Below are 7,650 nucleotides of genomic sequence, written 5' to 3'. Positions count from 1 at the left end.
TCCAGGTCCCGATGCTAGAATGCTAACAGAAGATCTTGGAAACTAGGAATGCAGATTTCAGGTCGATCCTAGTGGGTTAGGCCGTGAACGTTCAGTTGCGAGGCGGACTCGGGAAACTCTAGGTGACAAACCTCCGAACATTCCATGGGAGTGCTGGGCAGTGACACTTAGATTCGTTTCTCGATGGACCACTAAAACGTGCTTGGATAGCTGTTAGGTGAGCACATTACAATTGGTATCAAAATAAAACTTCGTAATGATGCGTGATTGATTAAGGTATGATTCGTAGACATATACTAAATGGAATAAACCTTACACTTATAACTACAGGTAACTCGACTAATATGAGTTGCATCTATTTGGGGCCTAGAACTTGCAAATGATTAGAGATACTCTAGCAAGGAATGACAACTATAACTTGCAATGAATTTTCCTTGAGTGTTCGTCTCGACTAATATAGATTGGGTCTTGCAAGAATGTAGAAGTTTGGGAGTATTCTTTAATATTGCAAGCAAAGCTGATTGACCATGGACCCTAGTCCAGATCTAAAAAGAGGACAATTCGAAAATAGAGTTTTCGTGATAAAGGACCACTTCAGTCTGCTGAAAGGATCCTAGGACAATTTGGTTTAAAGAAGAAAATCCTGCCAAGGATGACAAAAAATCTTGTGAATCCAAGTGATAAAGCTTCACATTGTTTCTATTGCAAGGAGCTAGGTCATTTCAAAAGGGAATGTCCAAAGCACCCTAAACACTAACCCTCCAAGTGCCACAACATTGCGCATAACCAGGTCAATTGTCTCAACAAGACTCGAAGAGAACGAACTTACAAGGAATTAAATTGTACAAGCTCCAGTGATCTAGAATATACCAAATACTTAGGAAAAACCTAGAAGATACCCATCAGATGTAACTACAAGAAACTCTCTCTTGTAATTCAAACTTGGATATCTAATACAATAAGTGGTTGTTTTAAAAGACCATATGCTTATGAGTGAGCAATGAAAGTGTGATGGGTCCTACCCCACAAGTTTCAGAATGAAATCTAGAGTTCTTCTAAGATGAGGACATCTCTAATTCTCTAAGGGGGAAAGGATGTAACACTCCCACTCCCCATAGGAATCCCTCCCCCTTTTTTCTAGTTAATAAAAAAAAAAGTATTCCCCCCCCCTTGTCGTCACCGACAAGTGGAAAGAGGGGAAAGAAGTGGAAATGCAAGATGATGGCGGGGGAGAGAAACGGCATGATGATAGGGAGAAAGACGGCTTGAAGCAAGTCAATGATGATGAGGGGGGTCCCTTATTGGGCATATGAATCCGTTTTGCAGAGATAGAGAGAAAGAGGGAGAAGTGGAAGAGAAAGAAGACAGGTGAGAAGAGAGAGAAGAAAAAGAAGAGGGAAAGAGAGAGAGAGACTGTGTGTGTGTGATAGAGAGAAAGAGGGAGAAGAAGAAGAGAGGTGAGAAGAGAGAGAAGAAGAAGAAGAGTGAAAGAGAGAGAGAGGGAGGGAGGGAGAGAGACTCTTTCTCTTCCCCCTCCTAAGAGGGTGGACACACGTATCTTTTTTCCCTGTTGCCCACAAGCATACACCCTTTTTGTGCGATTTCCCTCCACCCCACAGCTTAATTCTCTCCCCAAATTGACCCCGCTAATCGAGTACAAGGTGCGGACGCCTTGTGCAATTCGCATCTAAAGGAGACGAAGGTTGAGAATGGCCCCCAAGCAAAAATTGTCGCGCCTCAAAGGATATCCCATAATCCACAACGAAACCTCGGGTGAGGACATCACTGCAAATCCAATTGTAGTACCGATTGTAAGTAATGCATTTTCAAAATTACAGATGCGTACTTTAATTTTTGCATGAGATGCATTGGACCCATACCATGCCGCAAAGGGTGGTTTAACTAAAAGGACAAAGTTTGTCCCAAACACTTGAAAGATGTAGTTTGCAAAGTGCTCGTGTCAAGAGAAGTAAAACCGCGACTAGATATTATAAAATTCATGCACAGCATAAGCAACATATAAAGTTCCAAGGTATTGTTGATTTTCCCTTCTTGCAAATTAGTAGTAATGTTTTTCACCCCACTGAAGGTATATTGTAGCTTGCACGCTTGATGGATTGCATGGTAGGCAGTCTAGCCTAAAGGAAATCCATCCCCCGAAAAAATCTAAGATATTTGCCAAAGCTCTCACTAATATCTCGAATTGTTAGTTCATTGGGATCTTGATGTTGTGCGTAGATAGTACAAATAACAATCATTAGGATTAAAACTACGATGCCTTAATCCATCTCATAGTGACTATGTTTATCAATCCTATTCGAAAATTGGGCTAGATGCAAACGACATCTCTAGGCCTCAAAGGAAAGGGAAGAACTCAAGGGATTAGGAAACCTTGGGATCAAGTATAGACCAATACTTCTAAACTTGTTGGGAAAAAGGTCGGGTTGGCGATCAATGTAAGTGCTCAATAGAATTTACATTCTTGCATATTTGTATAAGACATTGGCAAGTGTCTTAGTCGAAGTGCTAAGTAAAATTTGCATAGAATCACTTAGATCCCAAGGGGGAGAGTGAAAATGCAATTGAAGGTTATTGTGACTATTCCTGCAATGTTGGAGAAGGACATCATTGTTTTGTTGATTGATCTAACATCATCTTAAATGCTTTTTGCATTGAACTGATTGTTGGGATGTGATCTAGATGATTATTCGAAGTGATGGTGCTTGATGGTAAATGCATGGCAGGGGTCTATGATGGCAAGTTGGCATGGGAATAAATGAATGTTTTCTTGGACAATGATATTAGGATTGAATGCCTTGTTCGTGCTTGATTCCTAAATGGATTAATTAAGGAAGGATATTTTGCACATGTGGATCATTTCCAAGATCACACTGCGGATTAACCCGAGAGGGCACCGCTCTATTCACGGGCCAAAGGTCGAGTGGTGAAAAGGCCAACCATGGAAGTTGTGTCTCACTCCTAGGTCACTTGGGGTCAATGGAGCTCTGGACACCCCTTGCCTAATCCAGAACGGAGTTGTAGACTACTGTGAGCCTAACGTCTAGAGGCGCTGGAAGATCCTACTCTAGATAATAGATGGAAATTATGGTGCCATTTGATTTGGACAAGGTACTTCTATTCGACAGAGGGGAATATATAATTTCTCCTATATGGGCAGAAGACAAAGATTAACGTGAAGATAAGTTAACAAAATTGTTGAAATTGTTTGTCAAAGGATTGCTTGCTCTATATTTGTGTTTGTGTTATAAATTACGCAAAAACGAATCCTGTTCCCTAAAAGGCTTAATTAATGAAGCTGATTTTAAATGTCACACATAATTGTGGTAGGGCCTAATTTAGAAGACTAAAGCTATCAAGGGAAGTGGGTGGGAACAACTCCCAATGGGTCCGTCCTATGGTAGGGTGGTCTTAGAGAACTAGGAGGTTTCTCACAAGGTTTTTCATCGTTTGACCTTTAGATATTGTTAAGTTAGAACTTGATTCATGCCGCTTTAGGGGATCGGAATGGGACTATGCCCTACGAGTAGAGAGGTTAAGTGGGACATCCCTCTCATTTTCCATTCTATTTGAACCAAGTGTGGCATGGGTTTTCTTTGGCTTGGGTATCTTTGCGTAAAGTAGGATGTCTAGGTCCCGAAGCTAGAATGCTAACACATGACCTTGGCCACTAAGAACCCAGATTTCAGGTCAATCCTAGTGGGTTTGGCTGTGAATGTTTTGTTGCGAGGAACGTTCTAATGAATAATAGGCCAATATGGCCAAGATCCCTTATGCATCCACAATGGGCAGTTTGATGTATACTATGATAGCCACTCGCCTTGACATATCATTTACAGTGGGAGTTGTGGCGCACTATATAGCTACAGTTGGCAGGTGGCATCAGGATGCTATGAAGGGTATCATGAGGTATCTTCAGGGCATTGCAAATATATGCATATATTATAGTGACCACAATACAAGAGTCATGGAGTACAATGTATTTGATTATGTAGGACATGCATATAGTAGGAAATCCACGTTTGGCTATGTCTTCACCTTTACTGGAGGTGTTGTTTCTTGGATGTCCAAGGTGCAAAAAAATAGGGCCATATATACAACAAAGATAAAGTATATTGTAGCCATTGAGGCTTCCAAGGAGGCTCTCTTAGTTAGGCCATCTAATAGAATACCTTAGTATTATTGATGTGGTTCCTACACTACATTCGGATATTATGAGTGCTATTCAGTTGCCTAGGAATTTGTTCTTTCATGTGAAGATAAAGCACATTGAGGCACATTACCACTTTATCAGAGAGGTTGTTGAGGACAAGTCCATTGAGCTCAAGTGACCAAAATCCTACAAATCTACTCACCAAAAGTCTCTAAGTGAAATGGTTTGCCTTCCTTAGGAAGATGATGCTTTTCCTCATCCTATTGTACTCTATGTACATTTGTACTTTGCCACTATTTTTTCTTGTTCTCTCCTCACTAAATGCACATTGGCCTTTTAATGGGAGGTTATTGGGGATAAATATGCTTGTGCCTACACTACTTGTGTATTCACTACACTTCACTACACTTATAGTACATGCATACCTATGTACTATATGTGGGGAACTCCCATCACTATCAGTTCATTATTTATTCTTTCAATGACTAATGAATAAGGGAAGGGCGGTCACACATTGTGTGTGTTAAAGTTCACACATATTGAATCTATCGCTTCTGCTCTCTTGCTCCATCCTCCATAGCTTACACCTTTCTTACTTTTGCTTGCTTGTGCTCCTCCTCGGGCTTCTTCCTTCTATGTGGAAAAACATGGAATAAAGCCCCTAAGTTAAGAAGCTAGCATTGAAGTAAGAAGACAATGTATCGATCAACTAAGTAGCATCAAGAGATGAAGGAGTAAGAATGTAATCATTAGAACTATACTCCAAGGCATCTCTCTCCTCTATCTTCACACTGGACTTAGGGATAAACTCAATGGACTTTGCATTTTCTTGCCTTTCTCATTGTGCCTATCATTGCACATTATATGGCACTAAGCTCTAATGTGACCTTACTACCCACAATAATGACATGTTAAGGAGGACATTTTTTCCTCTCACTATAAGTACATGAGAAGTGCAAGCTACATCAATATTCTTCTTGTTTATTTCTTCTATAAGCAAAGAACACTCTATATCCTTGAGCAAAAGACTAGCCTTAGGAGAGTTTGCACTCATAGTAGCATGAAATGTATCCTAAGACTCGGGTAGTGTGAGAAGCAAGAAAAGGGACTTGACATTCTCCTCAAACTTAAGACCCTACAAAGTAACCTATTTGAAAATGTAATGAAACTCATTTAAGTGAGAAGATACAACCATCCCTTTCTTCATACAAAGGTCTATAAGTCTCTTAAGCTAATACAATGTATTGAAGGACCTTGCTTATCACAAAGATCACAAATCTTTTTCCATAATGCATAAGCACCACCCTTGGTCTTAATGACATTGAAGCACACCTGCTTTGATAATGGCAAAATAATAGTGGGCTTGCATAGCTCATCAAGCTCTTCCTAATTCTCTACATCATAAAACTCTAGCTTTATGTCCTCTCAAAAAATCAACCCAAAGCTCACTGAAAACATGGAGGAATATGATGGGATGCTTATGTTCACAAGCTAGATGCACTAGTGTGCTTAGATAGACTATTTGCTCTCAAATAAAGTGCTCAAAACTTTTTAGAGGTAGCTATTATATTTGTCACCATGAGTGGATGGTACACAATAGAGGACATAAGACATATGATGGATTGCATGAAACTCAACTTATAGGAGAAATTTATTGCAATGATGTAGGAGGAAGCTATGTTGCACTCCACTTTGCACCTAGAATTAAAGTAGTTGACTCACAATGTAGAAAGTTGACGCACCTCAAGTCCTCATTGTTGTGGTAGTTGCAACACTTGTGGAGGTAGGCATACTATACATAAATTGCAATAAATGATCATACATATAAAGGTAAATGACTAAGGGAGTAAGCTCCCACTGCTAGGATAGCAATCGAGATATATAAAATGCAACTAGCATTGTAGCAACCAAGTACCAAAAACTATCAAAACATATAGGCTATTAGATACATAGATGCATACAAAAATATATATCAAGCATGTATGCACCACTGGCAACCCACTAAAAATGATAGGTACAAGATATCTAAGCTCAAAAGTAAATCATCCACAATCATGAATCTATACAATGAACAGTGTAGCATAAACCAAAGGAGCATAAAGAGTCTCCCATTGACTCAAAGAACTAAGTGCTGCAATATAAATGCAAGTGGCTCCCTTGAAGTGAATCTAGAATGCCCAAGGTTACAGCAAAGCTCAATACGTGAAGTACATCACATCTGAGAAACCCAAGTGCATCAATGATACATTTGAGAGCATAAATATCGAATATGTCTTCAACCACACATGAAGAATCACTAAATCAAATGACTAAAACCCAAATACATCCAACAAAGCTCAAATCCAAGCTTCAAATGTTGCCATAAATATATATTTTAGGAATAAACATCAATACCAAGCATCAATATAAGTATATAGAAGACTTGGATAGCATGTAGGCATGTAATACATAAAGCTCTGTAACCTATAAGCTTACTATCCAAACCGAAATTGTTCTATTCTGTGTAAAACAAAGAACTAAAAACTACATAAAATCAAATCTATGAGCACTTGAATATATGGTTCTCATCACACTCTTTGTTTCTAGCTATAAAACAACTCAATCCGATATTGTATACAAAAGTTATGGCCAAAATGAAAGTGCTATTAAGCTATCACAATTATCTATGACTTCTGCAACATGCTCTCAAATGGACTAAAATGAGGCTACCATGAAAGCTACAAGGCAAGCTCTCTTCTCAAGCTAAATGCAATGTTTGTGAAGCTCTTTGAATGATCACTTTAATACTAGTTGAAAGGTGGAGCAAGAGTGGAAGCAAGAGTTATGGAGGTTTAAGCAAGAGAGAGCAAGACGATGTGTGGGAACTCTAACAATCACAATGTGTGACTTGCCTTCTCTTATTCTATTGCCATTAAAAGAATAAAGAATAAAGTGATAGTAATGGGCACCTGCCACTTGTAGTATATAAAGATGTGCAAGTATTATATACAAGCAAATATAGGTTGCTAGGCATAGTCGACCTTTAACCCCCTATAAGAGGTAGGGATGTGCTAGAGGATGAATCTGAATGGGTGTATCCACCATGAAAAATAAAGATTATAAGTGTGCAAATGGTGTTTTAATTAGAAAATTCACTTTTTTTCTATACATACATGGAGTATAATCGCCAAGAAACCCATTTCATAAAGTTAAAAAACTTATTTCAAACTTGGATATTTTAGAAACCTATGAGATACCTATTTTAATTTTTCAAAAGAGCCCTATTCTAAAAAATGTGTTGGAACTTTTAAAAGAAATATTTTTAATAGATTCATTTGACATGCAAACATGGACATTGGCATTGACATTGACATTGATTGCAAGAATTTTTCTAGAGTTTTTGCATGCATATATTGATGGCTTCTTCTATAATTAAAGGTAATGTTGTAATGGATAATGTACCATTATGCATGCATATGTTGATGGTATATTGATTCTCC

This window comes from Lygodium microphyllum, chromosome 11, assembly GCF_053477565.2.
Source record: "Lygodium microphyllum isolate KBCC chromosome 11, Lygodium_microphyllum_v1.1.10, whole genome shotgun sequence".
NCBI lineage: Eukaryota > Viridiplantae > Streptophyta > Polypodiopsida > Schizaeales > Lygodiaceae > Lygodium > Lygodium microphyllum.
The sequence above is the reverse complement of the archived record's forward strand: the minus strand, read 5'-3'. Positions refer to the sequence as shown.